The sequence below is a fragment of the Oenanthe melanoleuca genome, chromosome 12, assembly GCF_029582105.1.
Source record: "Oenanthe melanoleuca isolate GR-GAL-2019-014 chromosome 12, OMel1.0, whole genome shotgun sequence".
NCBI lineage: Eukaryota > Metazoa > Chordata > Aves > Passeriformes > Muscicapidae > Oenanthe > Oenanthe melanoleuca.
In genome coordinates, this window is record NC_079346.1 from 19,383,456 (window position 1) to 19,405,437 (window position 21,982).

Consider the following 21,982-nt stretch of genomic DNA (forward strand, 5'->3'; position numbering starts at 1 on the left):
ATCTGGGGGAACAGCCATTCTGGTAGTTTATTTGTGTAGTAGGTATTTATTACCACTGCAGGATGTTGCCTGGCCTCAGACCCTGCATTCTTGGCCTCAGTGCAAACACTTTTATTTAAGCCATTCACCAGAGGAAAACAATGATCTGTGATGAGTAATTTTAAGGGTTTATGCACTCCTTTGTCAAATGGGTCCTTGCTTTATCTTCCAGCTTGCCAAGGACCCACACTCACTGGCAGCAGGTCTCTGCCTGTGTGGGCTGAGCTGGAAATCTCTCCCCAGCAGTGACAGCCCCTCCTTTGTCCTGTGTCACCTGGCTGGGCTCTCAGCAGGCTCCTCTCAAAAATGCATGTGCTGATTGGGACAGACTCGTGTGAGTGTGAAGACAGAGCAGCCCCCGGGGCTGGAGGGGATGAGACAAAGCCAGTGTCTCATTAAAGAGGTGGTGTGAAGTGTGCTGGGATGTGAGATGCTGTTGCAGAGCAGGGAGCTGTGGCAGGCTTGAGCAGTGCTTCCTTCTGTGTTTGTGAGCACTGGAGATGAGACAGAGTCCTGTTTATGATCCGAGTGGTTTTGAAGGGCTGATGTTTCTGGCAATTTTCTGGTAGTTCAGTGAATGGGCAAAGGCAGCAGGGAACTCCAGACAGCAAAGCAGAGCTTGGGAGATGAGACTTCCCATGCAGAGAAATGCAAAAACAGCAGATGGAAATCACATCTCACCTCAGGGATAAAAACACATTCCACTCATTTTGGGGGGTAATGGAGTGTGTTACAGGGGAGGTGAACTTGCAGCTGGAATCTAGGTGGGAATATTCAGGCTCAGAATGATGCCTTCACACATTTCTAGATTTCCTCCTGCTTGCTGTCTTACTTCCTCCCTGCATCCCTTCTGGCTTTCCCACTGGAGTCTCTTCTGTGTCCTACCCCTGCTATACCCAGCTGACAGATCTCTGCACCCACAGAGGATCCTGCTGATGGAGCAGAGCTGGGTGTGGGTGCAAAAACCATAAAAACAGCCCACACAGAAAGAGCCCGTGGGCTCTGGGTTCTGGTTGGCAACCTTAAATGTCTGTAAAGTTCTGCTGAAATGGGTTTTCAATACTTTATCCTTTCTAAATTAGGAGCATGTTTCAGAGTCAGAACAGCAGTCCTGACTCAGGGGGTGGCTCCACGGGATGCAGCCTGCTGGGGGTTATTCTTATCTTGGATGTTTGTTTTGTTTATAACCTGCATGTAATGTGCTGTAGCAAATCCAAAGTGGATTTTGACAGTCTGTATTAGTCAGCTCATCCACCACAGAAAGAACCAGAGCTTCTCCTGTTCTTTGAAAACTTTCAAGGTCAATACTGAACAGTTTCAAAAGAGAAAACAATGTGAAGAAATGCATTGTTTCAGTTACATCTTCAACTTCCTCACTCTAAAAATGTTCAGGTACAGAGGATCCAGCGAGAGGAACTGGGATGGCCAGGAGGAAATGGGAGGTGCCAGCAGGGGTGACTGGGGGAAAGTACCACTTTGCCCACTCACTGAATGGATGCCAGATTTGAGCCTCTATTTGGAAATCAGTCCAAATAAAGTTGTTTGTCATGCCAGGTTTGGGTTTCTGGGGAGGTTTACATGTGACAGAAGTGAAGGTAAGCAGCTCTGGCAGAGGGGCTGTTCCTGCACCTATGGGGCAGCGGGAGGGCTCGCCTTGGCTGTCCCTGCAGCCTTTGCCATCTGAGGGCTCCTCACTGAGGTGACATTTGCTGGCATCAGAGTGCTGATTTCCATCAATTGGTAGTGGTGAAACAGCTGGAGAACCAGGAGCATTTTCAAATCAGGTTCCAAGATAAAGATAATTTTTCTGCTATTTCCCTTGAAGAGCCTTTTGATGTTAGATTTGGGTACATTTCTCAGACACTGGCAGTAAAGTGTCAGAATCTGAAAGAATACTTTATCAAATGCTGCTTATAAGTGCCCTTGCCTTGCCAGTCCATTAAATTAATGGCAAGTCACTGCCAGGCACACTTGCTCCTGGCTTGAAGAATTAGGCTTTACTCTGTTTCACATGTATGACCTGATTTCTTCTCAGGGCTTGGAATGGGTGTAGCAGAGAGTGACTGTGACCAAACACCTGCAGAAAAATTGGCTAATGATAAGGAAAGGGAGATGCTGTTTCCCTCCTAAACTGCTGGAGTGGGTAATTTTCACACTGCAGGAATCTTCTCACGTGAGCTGCTTCTTTACCTTTTCTCTGTCAAAAGTTCAACTGTGCAGATCCCAGCAAACCTTTACAAGTCCTGGTGATCAGAAATCCCCAGAATGGTGTGAGCTTTTCTGCGTGGGCTCAGAGTATGCACAGGCTGTCATTGATTTGTTTGGATCAAGCTAGCTGATTTCTCTTGTATGAAATATGCTGGAATAGTGACTGTCTGGTATTTTGAAGCAGCAACATCTGCTGAAAGCTTTTCCTGTGTGAGCTGTGCATTTCTTGTTTCCCAACCATACACTGCAATGAAAGGCATGCTGTGGAGTGGCCTGACTGTGGCCAAGGGGGCATTGTTTTCTGTTGCTTTGTGACATCTTCCCAAATTCTGAAAAACTGTGGTTGGATGAGGACACGAAAACAAATATTTCAGTCTGAGTCTGCTCCATGGCTATTCAATCAGAGTAGCACCACTTGAAAGTGGGAATGCCAGAGCCATGTGGAAGGGAGGGCCATGGAAGAGATCAGCTCCTACAATTTACGGGGCACAGGACACTGGTGGTGTCTTCCACTGGTCTGCAGTTAGGAAATTGTTGTTTAGGAATCACTAGAGACTTTTATTTTTTTTTTTTTTTAATCTTAGCTCTGGAATTTTAAAGTGGCACATCTTCTCTCTTCTGGTTTGGTTCCTCTTCTGTGGGGCTTTTATTTGGAAAATAAGTTGTTTCTAGGTGGATCAAGGATTAAGCACCCCATGTACAGAGGTTTCTCTGTGCTCTGGTCCCTGCCTATCCCTTGGAAGGGGACATGCTACCCTCTCCTCTTTGGTGCACAGTGCAGAGCTCAGAGCTTCAGGAGAGCTGGAGATGCAAACAAAATTCAAGTTCAAACTCTTCTCCTGAAATCAGACTTCCAAAGAGTTAGTTTTGCTGTCCAAAGCTAGTCCCTGTGTGGGGATGTGCTTATCCCACCCATGAGGATGCCTGCCATGTCTTTGTGTGCATTCACATGACCTGCCTTATCTTTTCAGTCCCCAGATAATGTTGTCAGTTTTCTTTCATTCAGAAATGATGGATATTTCCATTTAGCCTCACTTCATTAAATCCTGGATGTATTAGTTCTTCAGTGTCACTTGAAGTCAAAGCAAGATATTTTAAGTGATCTTACATTGTTAAAAATATGACTCAAGAAACAGTAATTTCTTTACTTGGATAAATTGAGTGAAAGCACTGTCTGAGGACAGGCTATCAGCATAGGGCTCCAATTTTTGGGTTGGGTTTAGGACTTCCTGAGTTTATCCAGGTGTGTGGTGCTCTGGTGAGGTGCAGCTTGCACCCCTTCTTCGTTCTGAGTAAGGCTTTGGGTGCCTGAAAGCTGCTCAAGTATCTCCCATGTGTATCAATTGGTCAGGTAAGAGAATTTAAACCTGCCTACAGACTTCACCTTGCTTGGGGCATCACAGCTTTAACAGGAAAAGCTGCTGGAGTGATTTTGGGAGTCTCCTGTAATTCCTGGTTTAGTTTTATCACAGTCCCGACTCCTTTGGTCTCTCCTGGCCTTCATGAAGCACACAGCTCAGGGTGCAGAGCTGACAGACGTGGGCTCGCTCTCAGCTCAGCACAGTCTCCGTGCAAAGCCCAGATAAAGCACTAGCCCAGCTCTGCTGCTGCCCTCTGCTCTGCCGCACTGGGGGCCAGCAAGGGGCACTCATGGGCTGTCACCAGACCAGTTAGGGGGACTGTAACCCTGCTTTCAGAGCAGCAGTGCTCACACTGCATCGCCATAGAGGGAGAGAGGGAAATCAGAGTCCTCTGCTCTTTCTATGCTTTCATTTTTCCTCGAGATGAAATTCAAGACTGTGTAGGAACATTTTGGGAGGGCTGATGTTTGCTGACAAAGTAAATAGCATTTTTCTCTTTGGCTATAGTTGCACAATGATTTTGTGCAGTTGGTCCATCCCTCAGGGTGTCCAGCAGCAATGGGCAGGACCCTTCCCACATACACTGTAGCACCACACAATAACACAGTCCCACTTTCCCAGGCACTGGCTGTGTTGAAGACAGAATACCACACTTCAGAAATGGAAACTCTTACCCTGCTACTTTTCCCTAATTGTATGCACATTTTGTCTGTGCAGACTTCAGTCTTGCCTGTGAATGGGAGCTGAGAGCCAGGGCCAGCTCTAAAGTTTCCTCAGAATGTTGCATTTCTAGTGTCACAAATTGGGCCAGGCTGACTTTACTATGAGGAAGAGGAGGAGGAGGAAGGTGACCAAGGGAGCTACCACCTCTGATTGCAGCAGTGGATTCTGCTGCATCCCTTGGCTGTTGGGAGGAACAAAGCTGGCAGCCAGGCCACGGATGCTCCGGTGCCTCCACCAGCTGTTTGCAGGCTGGATGGAAGGCCTTGGTGGGACAGTGCCATGCTCCTGCTGCTCCTCCCTGCAGGCTCGGGCAGAGCTGTCCTGCCAACAGCTCTGGGGGCACCAAACTGGGTCTCTCCTTCCCGAATGGCTGAGAAGACAGAGGGGCCCTGCAGTGCACGAACATGCCAGCTGTGTGTCTCAGTGCTGCCTGCCAGGGACAGAGCTTCAGGGCTGGCCTGGCCGGCACAGCTGGGACTGAAGGGACAGGGGGAGCCCAAAGAGAGGTGCCAGAGCTCTGGATCCAGGACAGGCGGCTCCCTCTGGCTGAGCCCCCGAGCTCACAGCACCGCCCGTCTGGCAGCGAGCAGCACGGCCTTATTCCCGAGACCCTCCGTGCAGGGATGCTTTCCCGATGACATAGTGTTTGTTACAGGGACTTCCTTCGTCCCAGGGACTTGTCTCTAATTCATCCCAGGATGGGTTTCTATAAACAGCCGCTATTGCCACACGACAGCGGGGCTCTGCATGGGCAGGTTCGAGCACCAAACGCTTCCCTGAGGGCTTACGGCCAGGTGAGTCTGGGGCTACCCACATCTCAGCAAGCAGCTGCGGACAGAAGGAAATTGGAAAGCTCTTCTCACAGAACGATCTCGAAGCCACCTTTAGCGGACAGAGCGAGGCTGAGCTGGGCAGAGCCAGGTGAGGCCCCTGGGCCGCGGGGCAGGCGCGGCGCTCACCTCTCACCCCTGGCTTTTTCTTTTTCCGTGGTAGCTGCGGTCCCAGGAGCTGGGGGGGGCTGCACCGTCCCGGCAGCCTCCCGGCACAGCCCGTCCCGTCCCGTGCCCTTGTCCCGGGGATCGGGCCCGCTCCGCCGCGGGGCCGCCGTCCCGCCCGGCCGGTGTCAGGTTGGACAAGCCCCGCCGCAGCTTTCCGGCCCCTCCCTCCGCTCCGGGGTCCGCGGCCCCTTCCCCGGAGCCGAGCGGAGCGGCGGCAGCAGCGGGCGGTAAGTGCGGCGGAGCGAGCCCCGGACCGCTGCAGCTCCTCGGCCCAGAGCGCTTTCCGGGACAATCCGCGGGTATTTCCTTGCGCTGGTCCTCTTCTTTCTTTTTTTTTTTTTTTTTTTTTGGGTTCCTGTTGACTCGTAATTGTCAAAGAAAAAAAAAGTTGCTTTGCGGAGGAGCTGTTGGTTTATTGAAAACAACTCGCTGGGTGGAGGCGAGAGCAGCCCGCGGGGCGGTGGGAGTGTTTGCGAAGCAAATGTCACTTGGCGCTGGCCAGAGCGTTCCTCAAACGCGTTCCCCGGGTCGTGCGGGCTGTGAGCCTCCCGTGAGCCGGGCGAGAACCAAGGGCCAGTTCGAAGGGAAGAGGAGAAAGTATGTGGCAGAGCTGAGAAAAGCGCTCCCTGCCCGCTTTTGCTGGTATGCTTGGATTCCTGGAGCGAGCGGCGTTTAAATGCACCGGGGAGGTTCGGGGGACGGGAGGGATGTGCTGGAAGTTCGGGGAGCAGGCTGGAAGGATCCGGGCAGAAATGGAGCTGCCGGCCGCAGAGCCACGGACTGTGTGCTGGGCTGAGCCGAAGGCAGCCGGTTCTCCCCCCATGCCCTCAGCTTTTCCCTGTGCCTCAGAGCCTTGTGCAGAGCCCGGCTGAGCCGCCCGGCGCTGAGGTCAGACGAGGGTTTGGGCACACGGTCTCTAACACCTGCAGGAAGGGCCGTGGAGCTGGTATCGAATTTTCTCTCTCAACCTTTGGTTTTCTTTGGAAAGGAAAGTTGCCGGTATTGCCAAGTTGTACTAGTGTCGAGTTTGGTTTCTTTGCACCCTCGGGCGATGAGTAGAGGAGCGGTGTTTGGAGCTGCTGTGGCTTTCTCACAGACCATCAGCACCTGAGTTCTCTCTTTCCTGCTCTTCCTCATGACACATCTGTGCTTTAGGCATCCCCGTCCTTTCAGATGCAAACGGAAGCCATGGGCACATCCCATAAATGTGGCTTTACTTGTAAATTACGTCATTTAACAACAAAAACTACAGCTCGTAGTATACAGTTAATGGGCATAAAATTGAGAAGATTTTGGACATAAACCCCCCTCATTAGTGGAATGGATGAAATTAGTTTTATTATGAAAGATTTTCCCCTAATGACAGAATGGAGCCTATAGATGCCAAGCCCTAGTCTTTTAACTAGCTCTTCTCCCAAGTGGCATCAGCTGGACCTTCAAAATCACTTTGAAGACAGCTATACCAGCATTAATAGGGCTGATGTTGGCCTAAAAATAGAATCCAAAAATCACACTCTTAATTGGCATTGGTTAGTTGGCAAAGCTTTCCTAGTGCTGCCTTACTCTTCGAGAGCTATGTTATTTTAATTGCATCAATGTATTCTGTCACGAAGGCAGCAGTCTGAGCAGGTTTTATTGAGTTTAGTGTAGGGCCTGGAGCTTTAACTTTTCCCCTAAAGACAGAAAACTAATGGCAAAGCCGTGGAGCTCTTCATCCCTAGGAGCTGCTCAGGGGCCCCACTTCTGTGGGACTGCTGGTCTGAGTACACTGCATCAGGCTACTCTCAAGTGACACTGGAATAAATAATAAGTAAACAGTAGCCTTGCAGAGTATATAAATACTAGGAAAAATGGTTTTCTTTTAGTTTTAACCAGTTTTTGTGACTGAAGAGATCTCTCTTTCCATCCATCTCCATCCATTTTAATAGCTTTCCAGTTGCATGAGATTATCACATGATATTGTACACTTCTAAATTTCTCTGATCTACTTGAAGCTGGAAGAAATGGTGTTTTGTAGTTTTGTGCTCTGTGTGTAGGTGGCCTTTGAGAGGTGATGATGGGCAGAGAGTCCCCCACAGTGGGACACAGCATCTTTAATGCTTGGTGGCATTAAAGATGACATTGCAAACAAAGCTCTGCCTGTCCTGCTCAGGCAGGAGCTCATGGGGAGGCAACAACCACCCCCATCTCTGGGGGCTGGGGGGCAAGTGTGCCTGAGGATCAGCTGGATCCTCTGGAAGAGGCTGGTGAGCTCCCAGTGCTCCTGAGTGTGGCTCCACTGCTGCACGTGTGTGAGGGGTAGCCCACCAGGGACCCCAGGCTGGTTTTTGGGGCTCAGCTGGAGGATGGCAATGCATCAGTGCAGTGAGGAAGTGGCATCTTCTGCATCTGCTCATCTGTCTCTGGCTGGGATGGAGTCTTGGTGTTGCACCACCTGGAAACTGGTTTGCTGGACAGGTCCTCAGTTCCAGGAGGGGCTTCCATGCTGCCAGAACTGCTGAAGGACGTCCTTTCCTCTGGATTTGCAGGAGCACAGTGGTTACAGCCCTTCTCCAGGCTGCTTGCACTCCATGATTTTGCCTTTCCTGTGTGTACTGGGAGCTCTGAAGGCTCCTGTTGCCCTCGCTGCTGTTGTGTCTGGTGACTCAGGTCTCACAGGCTGCATGGAGGCTGTTGGGGCTGGAAGGGACCTTGGCTGTCCCTCCCCATCATCCCTGTGCCCCCAGATTTTGCACCCCGTGTAAACCAAGCCAATCCTTCTGCCACACACGCCTCTCTCTGCTGCTTTCTTTCCTTAATCCAGGATATGAGAAATCTTTATGGGGCTAGTCTTCTCTCTCAAACTATTCTTTGGAAACGTGTCCATGCCTGGGAGTTTCTTCCCATAGTTTGTGGGTACAAGGTGGGATTTAGCCACTTCTGCCAAAGCCAGGAGATGGTTCTGCAGAGATGGTGGTGGTTGCTAAAGGCTTGCGGTGGGCACGTGCTTTCCTCCAGCTGCCTTCTGGCTGTTCAGCAGGAGAAACCAGAGTGCTGCTGGCTGGGGCCTGCCTGCCTCTTCCATCAGCCTTTGACCTTGGGGCCACTGTGATCTGTCACAGAGTGCCCTGGGAGCTCCCCTTCCTCCTCTGTCCCAGGGCTGAGTATGCTGAGGTGTTTTTCTTAGTTGTATGCAGATCCCTAGTGACAGAAAGAACCGTGACTTAATTATTGTGCCTCTTATCTCCTCTTCGATGTGCCACCAGCCCATATGTTTAGAGTAGGGTTCTGATCTCATGATATGGGCTCATGCATTCACTTTTGTTTAGCTTTTCCCCCCATTCTCTTGCATTAGGAATTTGGATTTCCTTCCAGCTCACTGGCATAACATTAGCCTTTCTTTCTGCTGGAAGTGACATGTTGCCTTTAATAACAGGAGCCTGTATTTAATACCCCAAGAAGTCCTTTCCAATTCCATGTTCATACAGATCAGCAGTTAAACAAAAGAGCCTTGGAAAAGGGCTTTCCAAAAGGTGGTTTGTTTTCTCCTGCTTATGTTTTTGTGGTCTTTCTGTTGGAAATCAAGCAGTCAAAACAAACTTAGGTAGGAAGAAATGCAGCTCACTTGTGTCCTCCTGCTGAACATGACCAGAGCAAGACCAGACCCCTCTGAGGTACGTTTTCATTCAACCTATTACTCATGAAAAGTAGGCTGCATTATAAAATCCCTTGGTTTGCATTAAGGGAGAGGTACATTCCTGTCTGTCCTGTTTGCTGACGAGCTCTGTGGATGGGATCCAGAGCAGGGAGAAGTTGAAGGCCTCTCCCGATGCACTGACTTCACCGTGCGGATGTGACCTGGCGTGGGGTGGGCACTGCTGGAGCAGAGGTGTCACTGGCATTCCCTGCTGGCTGCAGTGGAGCTTTCCTCAGTGTGCTCTGGTTTTTATGAATGAAGGCAGACAGGAAGAGCCCAGCCCAGCCTGGTGCCAGGAATGTGGTGTAGGAGGGACAGGAGCGTGGCACAGCTGCACGGACAGACAGACAGCTGCCAGCCGTGGCTGGGCTCGGGCACCAGCACCTCACACACTCGCTTCTGGGACACAAAGGCTGAAGAAGTGCCCCTCCACACCTCACAGACTTTCTGCCTATTTTGGTAGGAATTTTTTTTTTATAATTTTTTTTTGTTGTTATCCTTGGCAAGAAACCTCTTTTAGTTTAGTTCTAGTTTTTGCTCCTGACTCTATTCACTGAGAATACCTTGGAGACAAGGAGCTCATTTTTTCCTGTATCCAAAAAACCTTTTAGTAACTGCTAACCCCTTACACCTGTACATGAAAGTCAAGAAAGGATCTTAATGCAGTTTTGTCTAGACTGGTGATGGAGAGAGAGAAAAAAAGCAATTCCTGGGGCAGGCATACATGACATTTTGGAAATAGAAAACACAACTAGCAAGGATTATATCCCCACCAGAGCTGGCAGAAGGGGTCTTACGGGTGTTCTTAATGCACCTCACTGCAAATCCAGCCAGGTTAGCTCAAACCACCTTTGTTTTTGACTTGAATTAGCTGAGTCTGCATTAGCACAGTGAATGTTCCCTCTGTCCCTTCTGCCAGACATGTGGTGGGGGACTACCAGCCAGCTGCTGGTCCTCAGCCAGCTCCTGCTCAGCCAGGGCCAGCCTGTGTGTCCCCAGGCTGCACTCAATGACAGCTGGGCTGTTTGGCTAGCAGCAGCTCAAGGTGTGCCCCTTACTCTCTGTTAGTGCTGCCCTAAATCCTCTCAGGTTGGTGCCTGTCCCCCAGCTCATAGCTGTGCCTCCTGGGAAGTTCCACAGGTCCCTGGTGCTCAGGGTGGGGCCCACTGAAATCCCTCAGGGCATCGCTGTGGTTCCCATTGAATAGGGAGTGACAGACCTGTTCTTCTACCTGAGCATTTGGGAACCTTTTAGGATGATCCTTAATATGCATGGACAGAGGTTTAGGGGATGCCTCTGGGATCTGAATTCCTGTTTAAATTACAAGGCAACTTGTTGTCTGAGTTTCTGTGACAATCACATTTGAAGTGTTTTATAGGAAGGACTTCTAGGACTGCTGCTTTCCTGTGCTATGCTCTGGGCTTTGGAGGTGAGGTTACTTATAAAAAAATTAAGAAGAAAGCTGGAAAAACTCTTTTGGTGGTGTCATGAATCAGATCAGAATGAGAGAATACATTTAAAACTCTGAAGTGAAACCTTTTCACAGGAGAGTATTACTTTAAATATATGTCTGGAATGGGGAAAAAAAACCACTTCTGCAAATGATTTTTTTTTAAATAATTAAATTCCACTGTTTAGAAATGACTAATTATTGTAACATGTGAGCGCTGCAGAGTTTCATCTATTCACAGTAGTATTTCAAATGATTTAAAGTTGTTTGTTTAAGGTTTGCTTTTAGCATGTCATTAAATGTCATGGATTTATTCCAGCTGTCCTCCACAAATATATCACTTGTGAAGGATTTTGCATGGGAACAGGGTGCCAGATTTTAGTTTTGATAGCAAAGCCCAATTTTGTTTTATTTTTAATCTAGTTTTTGCTTTGCTAAGTGTATTACTAGCTCTAAATGGAGTTGGCAGAGCAGATGGCAGCAGCTCTGCTGGGCAGAGTTACTGGGCTGGCATGCACCTCCTGAAACCCCTGAGCCTGGGGTCAAGGGTGGGCAGCTTGTGCATGTCTCTGACCCCTCTGACCACTGCCACCCTCCCTGCTCTGGGCCCTGCTGGCCAGTGCCTCTGCACAGGGCCCATGGGCTCTTCCTAATTTGCTTTAGATAAAACCAAGTGGATTATCTCAGGCCCCTAATTAGCCTGTTGAAAATAATCCTGCTGCCTTTTGGGTTTGTCTCTTTCTTTCCTGGAGTGAATCAGCGAGGACTGAGAGGCTGCTCCTCCATCCACCTGAAGGAGCTGAGCTGCTGAGCCTGCCCAGTGGCTCTGCCAGCTCTGTGGAGGCTCACTTGTTACTCATTCAGTTTTCACAAGCAGGACACTCACATCTGGTTGCATGCCACGTTCTGTTCTAATCTCATCTGCCTCATGCGTGGAGCTCTGCCATACACTCAGTGCAACATCCAGTCTGATGGTCCTGGGTGTAGGACCTTGGGTATGATTAATGTATAAAGCTTGCATGGCCATTTGGAAAGGATATAATGTGATACAGAGCAGATTGATTTGGGGGATTTATCCCTCAGTTCTGAGCTGGTTAAGTAGAGTAAATGGCTCTGCTCAGGGGAACTGCAGAATGCTCCGAAACATTCATCTGCCTTTAGAGCAAAACTAAAAATGCAGTCTGCTTTCTGACATGCTGTTTGGTTCCTGGCATGGCTGCCTGCATATCCAGGAGGATATGTCCTGTGGAAAGTGTGTGTAATAATTTGTGAGCTTTTGTAAAATGCAGATGTTAACAGCAAGAGTGCACGATAAGCAATCTCTCCTCACTTTTATTAAGATGTTTGCATTCTTCTCAAGGTGTTGACATAGCACACTATGCCCTGAGGTGCTGCAAGTGTCTGAATATTTAGGATGTGTAAAAGAATAAGAACATTTAATAATGTCTCTCCAATCTGGGCAAACAGGTTAACTTGAGTGCATCACTTCTATTCCTGCATTTTAGACTGAAGTGAAGGAAACTCACTGGGGTTTACTTAAATTTACTAAAATCTCTCTTTCTGTAACGATTTAAAGAACAAATCAGCAGTTTATGATGTTTGCCATGAAGATGAAGCACATGTCTAGACCAGACAGCTCATGTGTTTAATTCTTTAAGTTTCTGTGGTTTGGGTTTGCTTGTCTCTGAGGTGTGTTTGTTGTGTGTTTGTGCAGTGCTGGGCACTGTGGCACTCTAATATGCAGCTGCATGAAGTTCCATGTTTCTGCCACAGCTAGGGGATGTCTTTGCACTGGGAAAAACCTCACTAACTGGGAATTGGAACTTGATAATTGTGTTGGACCTATATGATCTTTAGGTCCCTTCCAACCCGAACCATTCTGTGAAAACAGGCAGTGAAGTGTGTCAGACAAGCATGCGTGTGTTTCAAATAATCTCCACTGGGTTCAAAATGAAATGTTTCCATTTGGTTTTAAGGCTGCCGTTCTAAAACTCGTTTGAAGAGCCTAAATAACTTCTGCCATCAGTAATGTTTGGGCCTTAACAAAGGACAGGACTCTCATGATGGTGACTAAGGTGGCTGCAGAGCTGGGTGCTCTCAGGAGCAGAGCCCAGGATTTCTCTAATACACGAGTAACAACTTCCAGTTTTCCTTCAATGCTGTTTTTTTCCTGATGGGTAAATCAAGCAGGTCTTATTTCCTCATTAAAAAGAAAAGCTAAGTTAAAGAAGAGAAATGCTTTCTGCAAAACATCCTGTTTTCATCTCTATTTAATTAGCAGATTTTAAGTTGCAGGGTGACTGTCATCCATCTGACCTGCCTCCCCTCCCCTCCTTATTGACACTGATATTAGAAGTATGGGAAAACTTAGACTGTTGGCAAAATGGGTGGAAAATCAAATGTTTAATGTTTTGCTTGAACATTTTGTGGTTTCTCCTGAAATTCTTTGTCTGAAACAAAGGATGTTCTTTGTTCTTTATTGGGAAACTTGCTTTGTACTTGAAAAAAATACGCAATGTCATTGTGAATTGCAGAAATTTCTACAGAAATGACCTAAGTTCTCTACAAAAACATTTTTTAAGACATGGAAGAAAAGGTGACAGTTACAAACTGCAAAAAAAAAAATTGACTGGTTTGATGTTTTTTGGCAGATTCTTACAAATACATTCAGAGTCAAAATGTTAGTGATTTGGAAAAGTCTTGAAATAGAGTAATTTCACATGACCCCCTCTTGGAAGCTTCTCGGTTTTGCATTCTTTGCTCCAACACAATTCCCACTGAAGAAATACTTCAAAAAGCACAGATTATGGGTTCTTTTAAAAATGTCATTCCTTGCTTTTCGGGTAACTGCGCTAAGTTGTGTTTACGTATTTTAATCTTACCCAAAACAAAGCATTCATGGATTTGTTTGGAGGCTTAAAGGTTGTGAACTGAACCACAAGACAGGCAGAAGTGGCAGGCCCTGGGTGCCCAGCAACTCCAGCTGGATGTGGGAGTGCTGTGGGGTCCCCTGGGCACCCCATCCCCAATCCCTTTGCCACTTCATCCCCAATCCCCTGGACCCCCCAATGCCTAGTCCCCTGTCTCTCTCCATCCCCAATCCCTTGGGCACCCCTGGCTCTGTGGCACCACAAGGGCTCCCTGTCCCTCCACACCAGAGAGCACAAAGGTCTGGGAGCAAGCAGTGGTGGTGGTGATCTGAAGTAGGGAAGAGAAGGTGGCTTTGTGGTGGTCACACACCTCCTGTCCTTCCAGCCAGGCTGGCTTTCACTGCCATGCCTGTGCTGTTAAATAGCTGCTAGTTGTCACTCTGTGAGTGTTCCTTTGTTATTTGAGAATTACTGAGACATTTAATTGGCTGTTCATTAGCTGCCTTAGAGAAAAATAAGATTTGATTAATCATCATTTCAGCAAATTATAGCCTGTTCTGCAGGCTAATGAAGCCAGGCAGGGAAGAGCTGGCTCCCTGCAGCAAGCTGTGCCCTGCCCTAGCTGTGCAGCCCTGCCTGGCCTCACCTGGAGGGCTTGGGGGGCACAGAAATCTGGGGTCACTGACACGAGTTAGGGTTGGGGACCTGAGATGAGCACCACAGAGTGCTCTGGGGTGCAGTGCAGGGCTGTGGGTTCCTTATGGTGAGGCCCTGGCACAGCAGCCCAGAGCAACTGTGGCTACCCCTGGATCCCTGGCAGTGCCCAAGGCCAGGCTGGACACTGGGGCTGGGAGCAGCCTGGGACAGTGGGAGGTGTCCCTGCCATGGCAGGGGTGGAACTGGGTGGGCTTCAAGGTCCTTTCCAACTATAACCATTCTGTGATAACAAACACAGCCATCAACAGAGACACTGTTGGCCTTCATTCCTAACCTTTGAGGTCACTTCACTTCCTTGCTGTTGCTTTTTTTTTTTAAGCAATCGTCATTATAACTGATCAGGATCAAATTTCTGAGCTGAGATGTTGAATTCATCCTTGAAGAATATATATTTTTCTCTGAAATAGTCCATTACATTATTCCAAGTTCTACCTAACCGACATGCTAATTTCAAACATAACTGGGTTTATTAAATTATGCAACAAGGAAGATAGAGCTCTCATCTTTGCTTTAGAATAAAGGTCAAGAGTTTGAAGACAAGACAGCTCAGACATGCAGAATGCTGTTGTTAGAAATCCCACACAAGGTATTTGTAGATGTTAAATACCAGAGCAAGGATTTAACAAGCAGGTTTCTTACATGAAATTGCTTTGCTGTCTTCTGGCCAAAGTTAAAGTTCCCCCAAAGGTTTTCTGTTTTCTGCCATCTTTTTGTCTTTCATCTTTTCTCTTCCAAGATCCCTGACTGTTTCTTCCCTTTAATCTCCTTGGGGCCCTCTCTTGGCTGTTGAAGAGCAGCTCTGTCTGCTCCCCCATGTGCCCAGGGCTGGTGGAGAGAGGACCAGAGACCTCCCTTCCCTTGCCAAGTGGGGCTCCCTTGGCCTCCCTGACTTGATTGAGCAGTGGGATCATTGCTGATGTTGACATTGTGATTATGGGGAATTTGCTTGACAAAAGCTGGGGAGTAGCACAGCCCTTGTCACTTTGCACCTCACCCTTTTCCAGCCCAAGCACTCAGGAAATGCCTGTGCCAGGCTGCTGCTGGTTATTATCCCTGGGGCTGGTGCTCAGTGTTTGGGGCTGGACGAGCAGGGGTTACAGGATTTGAGGACTACTCTCTCTCTTCTCCTCTGCATCTTCTCTGGTGCATTTGTGCTTGTCAGCTTCACGAGGGGTGCAACTCTCCCCTGTGCAGAATTTGGGAAGAAGAGGCATTTCCTTCTGTCATTGTAGTGTTCTTGTCAAGCATGATTATAATTCCAAGTTCAAACCAGAAGGAGATCAATAATAATAGAAGAATAGTAACAGAAGGGTTAAGTGACAAAGTTTCGAGGCTTGGTTTTTGGTCAGTGTTAATCACTAAGCTGATGGCAACACTGGAGAGGAATAGATGGGACTCTTCCCAGCCCAACTTGTGTAACATCTTTACTGCCAAAGATCCCAGAGCTACCTCAGTGAAGAGCCTTGGCTTTGGCCATGGGGGTTGAAGTAAACAGGCCAGGAGACCAGCTCCTTTTTGAAGGCCTTTATTGAAGGTCAGCTTTGGGCAGGGAACCCCAGGGGTCATGAACACCACCACTGTTCCCACTGGATGATGCAAAGGAGGAGGAATTCAGCTTTGTGAACAACAGCTGGGGCTTCTGTCCTTCTAAGAGTCCCTAGGAAGATGCTGGCTCTTGGTCTAGGGGCGTCATGCCGACCGAGTGCTGTTTGAGTCATGGCGACAAGGCAGAAAACCTCTGGTTGGTGATTCCATCTTCTCCACTCTTTTCCCCACCTGAGAGTATGAAGTCTTAGATGTTATATTGGCTCGTTGTTTTTAGGGGTTTTTACCACTGAATGGTATCCCATGAGTTCTTGCTGTCACAGACCATTTTGGCAGGGGTAGTGGAGGTGTGCGGGGATGTGAGAGTGGGTACTGGGATGAGGTAAGGGGCAAACAGCTAAGAGAACATTTTACAAAGACATAAAACGTTAACAGCAAGTAGTCAACACAAACATCAACAATTATGGTCAACTGGGTGGACACCTTGTAGAGAAAAATTTGTGTTTGGGAATTTATTCCCTGCGGGGGTGGTGGTGGCCCCAGCACAGGGATGGTGGTGGTGGCCCCAGCAGGGTGGTGGTGGCCCCAGCAGGCAGGGCTGGCCCCCTCTGTGCTGGGACTGCTGTCCCTGCTGCACCAGGGGAAGGCAGACAAGGGCCTCAGCAGCCCCTGGATGCCCCCCGGGCTCTGGGAGGGGAAAGGAGCTGTTCCAGGGTGGGGTGGAGGAGGCAGCCCCAGCACTGCCCTGGCTGTACCTGGGTCAGGCAGCCCTAGGCTCAGCTTTGAAATGTGAAGCAGCTTCCTTAAGCATTACAGGGGGTAAAAAGTGAATTAACCATATCATAGGCACATGGTACTTCCCTGCTCAGATTACACTACAAAATCTGGGCAGTTCCTAAGATAGAGCTGGAGAAGGGGATTTGGGAGTGTGAGCAGTGCTTGGAGCAGAGCACAGCTGACATGGCTGGGAACAAAAGGTGACAGGAGAACTCGCCACATCTGCATTGCTGCTCATACACAGGTCAGCAGAAATCTTTCATTACTGGACATTTGCTGCAGATTTGCTGGGAGGAGTGTAAAATAACTTTGTTTGAGTGCTGGATTTGCTTTGTGCTTCTGCTAGTTGCAGAGCTTGCATCTGGCTGGGTTTCACTTCGATTTTTGTACTTTGTTTTCCAGATTTACTTTTTAACTGTTATTTAGGCTCTAAAACTGTTGTTAAATATCTTCAGTTTGATGCAGTTTAAAGACTTAAGTAGAGAGGGGCGGGTTTGCTTTGTTAGTTAAGGCTGCTAAAGCCGGGTCTTGGCTGCTCGTGGACAAAGCTTTTTGCTTTTTTGCAAAATGCTCCATAACCAACACATGTGTTTGTGCTATTAGTCAGATCTTCATTCTTTTTTTTTTTGTTTTGTTTTCTCCTCAAAGTGAGCTTCTTACAAAACCAGTTATTTTTAATGCCACTTCTGGCCTTTTGGCTGCGAATTCAAAGTTTTACCTCACAGGCTGGAGCGAAAGTTGGGTTTGTTTTTGTTAATGCAAGTCAAGGAGTAGCAATGATTCACTGTGACAGACTGAATGTGAGCCATATGAACCGAGCTGCACGGGCATAAAGGGGGATTGTGCTGCGAAATATCTCCAAGTAATTTAGATTTTGACACACTTACCACTTCTCAAATTGCATTTCCCCCTCTCCTCACACTCCTGCCCTTCCCCCACCATCCAGGACCTGATGTGATGGAAAAATATAGGCATTGTCTCTGGGATTAGGAATGGCTGGGCTAAAAGCGCTTTGCTGTTGTGGATTTTATTATAGCAGTGTGAGAGCTTCCCAAAGAGATGGTAATGATTATATGCACTTCCATACAGGGTCCTAAATGATGACTTTCTGGGCTGAAATAATGGAGTTTTGAGGTGATGGTTCCTCTCTCTAGGAGCCTGTTCTGGTCTGTGTCCCTGGGATGGTCCAGGCTGGGTTCCTGCTCCCCAGGGTGGGAGTTGCAGGGATCAGCTCCCACAGCTGTGGGTGACAGGAGACAGGAAACCCCAGGAACTGGGCACGGGGCCACTGTGTCCCACTCTGGGGCAGCATTCTACAGAGCCATTTTCTTCCAATTAAACACTATTGATTTCTTTTGTGTGTGTTTTGGGGTTTTTTGCCGAAATTCTCTTTTTTTCCTCCTCCCTCTTTATTCTGTGATTTTCCTGTATGAATGGCAAATGAAGGCTGTTTTAGTGTTGACTCAGATGATACATACTCACAGCAGGACTTTATGCCCAGCCTTTTTGTTGATAGCATTGGGATGTAGAAAGGAATGGCAAATGGCAGTTCATTTCTGGCTGGGGTTTCTTTCAGTGTGGATCTGTGTGTGAGTGCAGTAATGTAATCTCTATAAAATAAGACATATTTTAATGGCTCTTAAACTTGAAGATTGAATTCTGTTCTCTTGGGAAGAGTATCCTGCAGATCCAACAGACACACGCCAGGGGAAAGGAGAACAGAATTTGGTGTTGCAGTGAATTTGTTACAGCCCAGTGGCCCACTCTGAGTCTCTCTCTCCCTGAAGTTATTACACAGGATCCTGCTGGAAGTGGGGATTAAACCAGACATTAAGGTCCCATTGTGACCCACCTTTGCTGTTTAATGTCAAATGGGAAGTTTTAAAAGCAAACTAAAAATAATACATTGGATACTATTTTTAAGGCAAAACCCCAGCAAGATGTCTGTCATCAGGTTCCAAGCGATGCCTTGCTTCACTTTAGCAATGAGCTATCCATTATGTGGTCTTAATTTATGGAATGTTAAACAGTTTCTGGCATTTCTCTGCCCCTGCAGGAAGAACAGATGGTACTTTTGAATGAGTTTTGCTATGGGATAGAATGTTCCAGGTCTTCAACAGATCATATCCATCTGTAAGAAAGGAATAGATAGCGTTTGTGTAAAGTAAACAAGGTAAAGTCAAACAACTCAAAATCTCCTACTGAAGGGAAAACAGTGCCTGTGGGCTGAGGTGAAAGTACAGATTGGAAAGGTACTGCTTAATATTATTTTAAAGGTGAACACTTATCTTTGGGAAACATCCCAGATGGGAAATCTCCTTTATCAGGCCTTGGGAGGCAGTAGTCAGGTTGTGACGTGGTCAGGGTGTGGCTGACAGGAGCCTGTGTATAACAAGAGCACATTATTTGTATATGTTGATTGATTTATAGAGCTTTGGCTCTCTGAGAAGAGCATGGAAAAATCCAGATCCTGACAATCCTTATTGTGCCCATGTGTAATGTGGCCACGCCCACATTACTGAGAGGAGCATTTCCATTGAGATGCACACCTTGCACCCTTCATAGAAGTTTGTCTTGTAGGTGAAACAGAGGATTGGCAGAATTGTGAGATATTGCACCACTTTCCTTCTCCATTCCTCTGGATGACCAGGAACTGCTGGAATGATGGAATTCATCATTTTTTTCAGGGCTCTGCTGGGATTTCTCAGTTGACTTCCAAGGGAATGATTGCTTTCTCCTCCCTGGCCTCTGTGCTATTGTGGTTCACATCTGGTGAAGGAATATCCCCTTCAGTTTGTGTTCCTTAACTATTCTGTAAGTTTTATACATATTGCCCATAGAGTTCTCCTTTGCCAAACAAAAAAATCACAGGCTCTTCAGCTTTATCTATCCCAAAATAAGGTAATTAATCATGTAAATCTCTGTATGGGGCACGGTTATGGAGTTCCCATCCCTGGAAGTGTCCAATGCCAGGCTGAGCAACCTGGGGTAGTGGAAGGTGGAACTGGATTATCTTTAAGGTCCTTTCCAGCCCAAACCAGCCTGGATTTCTTTGGTAAAGCTCGTAGCAAAGGGACAGTTCGTCCATCCATCCATCCATCCATCCATCCATCCATCCATCCATCCATCCATCCATCCATCCATCCATCCCAGACAGTTTATTGGGTTATTAATTGCCTTCTGAAGTCTTACTCATGCATCCACTGATTGCAGAGAACCTCATCAGTGAGGTGACATCTAGAAAACTGATGTTCAACTGCACAGTGACCTCCTGAGAATTTAAACTCCTGGACCCCTTTGTTCTGTCCTTGCTCAGCGTGCTTTGGGTACCCAGGATTGTGGTATCAGCCGCTTGCTTTCGGAATTGAGCCTACGAAGTTGAAGTCGGGTTTATTAGTGAAGTGCAGTGAAAACGCTCCCGGTGCCGGGCTGCAGCTCAGTCAGCTGGGTGTGCACGTCTGACTGGGCTGCCAGAGCCTTTCCATCACGGCGGGGTGAGGCAGGGTCGTGCCACAGGAAGGCTCCCTGCAGGTGCCTCAGCCCAGCCTCCAAGAGCACTGACAGGGCAGTCTGCAAAGCTGAAATACCTCCCATTGCACCTCCTTTGCTTTCCTTGGTGGGGTTTTTATCCTTGTATTGTTTTAAAAAACAAATATTCTGTACTCTTGGGAGACTTAGTTCGTCTCTCATATTAGTAACTTTTCCATCTTAATTTTCCTTCTCCGTCATATGCTGGACTGTGCATAACTAATGTGGAAGGAGGGACTACAACTTCCTTCATTTTCTGTTGTACTAATTATTTATTTCCCCTTGTACTAATTATTTACTTCCTCTTGTATTAGTTATCTTTACAGTTATAGGATTTCCTCAGCTGAAAAATAAAATAGTTTTCTATCCAGAAGATCATTGACCAAAACATAAATATGTATTTTAATGTGCCAAGACCAAACAAATTGTTCATACTAGTCAATACCACTTTGGGCGGAGTATTGTTTGCTGTCATGAAAATTAATTGAATTTACTGTTTGGTCAGTGTGTTCAACATAACCAAGATGATGTTAAAGGAAAAGAAGTATTCTTGTTTCAATTATGTGTGTGTCTGTATGGTAACATATACAATTATTCAATCAGCATTTTTTGTTGATGCAGTATCATCTGGTTTGCTGGGACTTCTATTTTGAATGTTCCACCTGTAGTTGCAAGTGATCATGGGTTTGTTTGTATTGGGTGATGATCAGTAACTTAAAATATCCAAGAGTCTGGGTTGCACACTTACCCAGCAGATCATACTAACTTCCTGTGGTATTAGAAAATGTAATGTGTATTTACAAAATAAACAAGAGTTACTTTCCTGATCTTGTTCTGGTTTGTAAATTGAATATGGTGCAGAACCACAAATTGTTCTGAACACAGGAAGTGCACACATGCATCTGAGGGCAGAAGCTGTCTCAGTGCATTTGGACACTCAGCAAACTGTCACTGAGTACGCCAGCTTGGGATTCTGTGCAGAATCAGGAAAAGCCTGTGCTCCTATCCCCAGGAAATTATTCTGCAAGTTAAAGTTAGCTCCTGGACAACTGGGATCTGTTCCCTTTCAAAGGAAAGGAGTCAAGATGCAGGATTCCACATCTGCTGCAGGCAAAATTGAAGGACAAACCCAAGGTGGAAGATAGAGATGGGGCACAGGTGATTTCCACCTGGAATTATTGTTGTCTCTTCATGATGAGCTCTGAGATGGAATAGCAGAGCAGGCTTCTTTCCTTTTCATTTTGGTACCCACCAACCAAATTAATTCCATTAGCTTTTATGGAAAGTTTGTGCAGGAACACTTTGGATTGGTGGAATGCATCTGTGGCTGCTGACTGATTAGCAGCATGATAGATGCAGCTTCATTTACAGAGATTTAGTTTCATTCATGAGGAAAAATTGAAGGTTTCCTTCCAGCACTTTTTTTTTGTGTTAAAACTTTTCAAAGTGCTCAACAAATGGTAGGCTTTGATTTCTATTTGTTTAATGCCTGTGGTAATTAACATCTCTATGAGAACATTTTAACCAAGTGTTCTCATTTTTCCTCCATTAAAATAATAATTTTTTGCTTTAGCTGAAGAATTTAATTGCTAAATATAATAACCCTGATACGGGCTTTCTTTTGTCACCATATGAGAGGAAACCGTTCCCAGGGAATGATTACTGCTGCTTTTTCTGGATTTTATTAATTTATAATTGGCAATATGCCTCATGGTACATCCAGTCCACTCTCCAGATATGCTCTTGTCTGCAGTCCAGGGAGGTTGAGAAGGCATGTGCACAAATGCTGAAACAAGTCTGAGTTCCTTTCCTTCAGACCAAAGAATACGTGGGCAGATGCTCAACCAGATTCATAATTGGGCATTTTTCAGTGCCCAACAGCTAGACTTTCACCATTAGTCACGGTAGTGACAAAGTCGGGGTGCAATCATGGAAAAAAATTACTTGCTACAAACTTGCTGTATTGCCATTTTGTTGTGACGCTGATTTGGAATTAATCGGCAGACTGAAGCAAAGCCCTGAGTTCCTCTGGAGAGTCTCAGCTGCGAATCCCCAGTTGTGAGGCTGAAGTTCAGGCGATGGAGGCAGCA

The 21,982-nt window shown here is 47.0% G+C and overlaps 1 protein-coding gene across 8 annotated transcripts in view; it reads left to right on the plus strand.

Moving 5' to 3' along the window:
- Positions 1-4,970: 4,970 nt before the first annotated feature.
- The window catches only part of FBLN2 (fibulin 2), a 91,550-nt gene continuing 74,538 nt past the window's right edge, over positions 4,971-21,982 (plus strand). The window contains exon 1 of one of the 8 annotated variants that reach the window (XM_056501656.1): positions 4,971-5,125. The gene's annotated coding sequence lies outside the window, so the exon portion shown is untranslated. Of the gene's footprint in view, positions 5,126-5,148; positions 5,253-5,368; positions 5,629-5,810; positions 5,972-16,558; positions 16,609-19,106; positions 19,179-21,982 lie in introns of those variants that run through there. The other 7 variants (XM_056501658.1, XM_056501655.1, XM_056501657.1 and 4 more) reach the window with 7 other exon arrangements.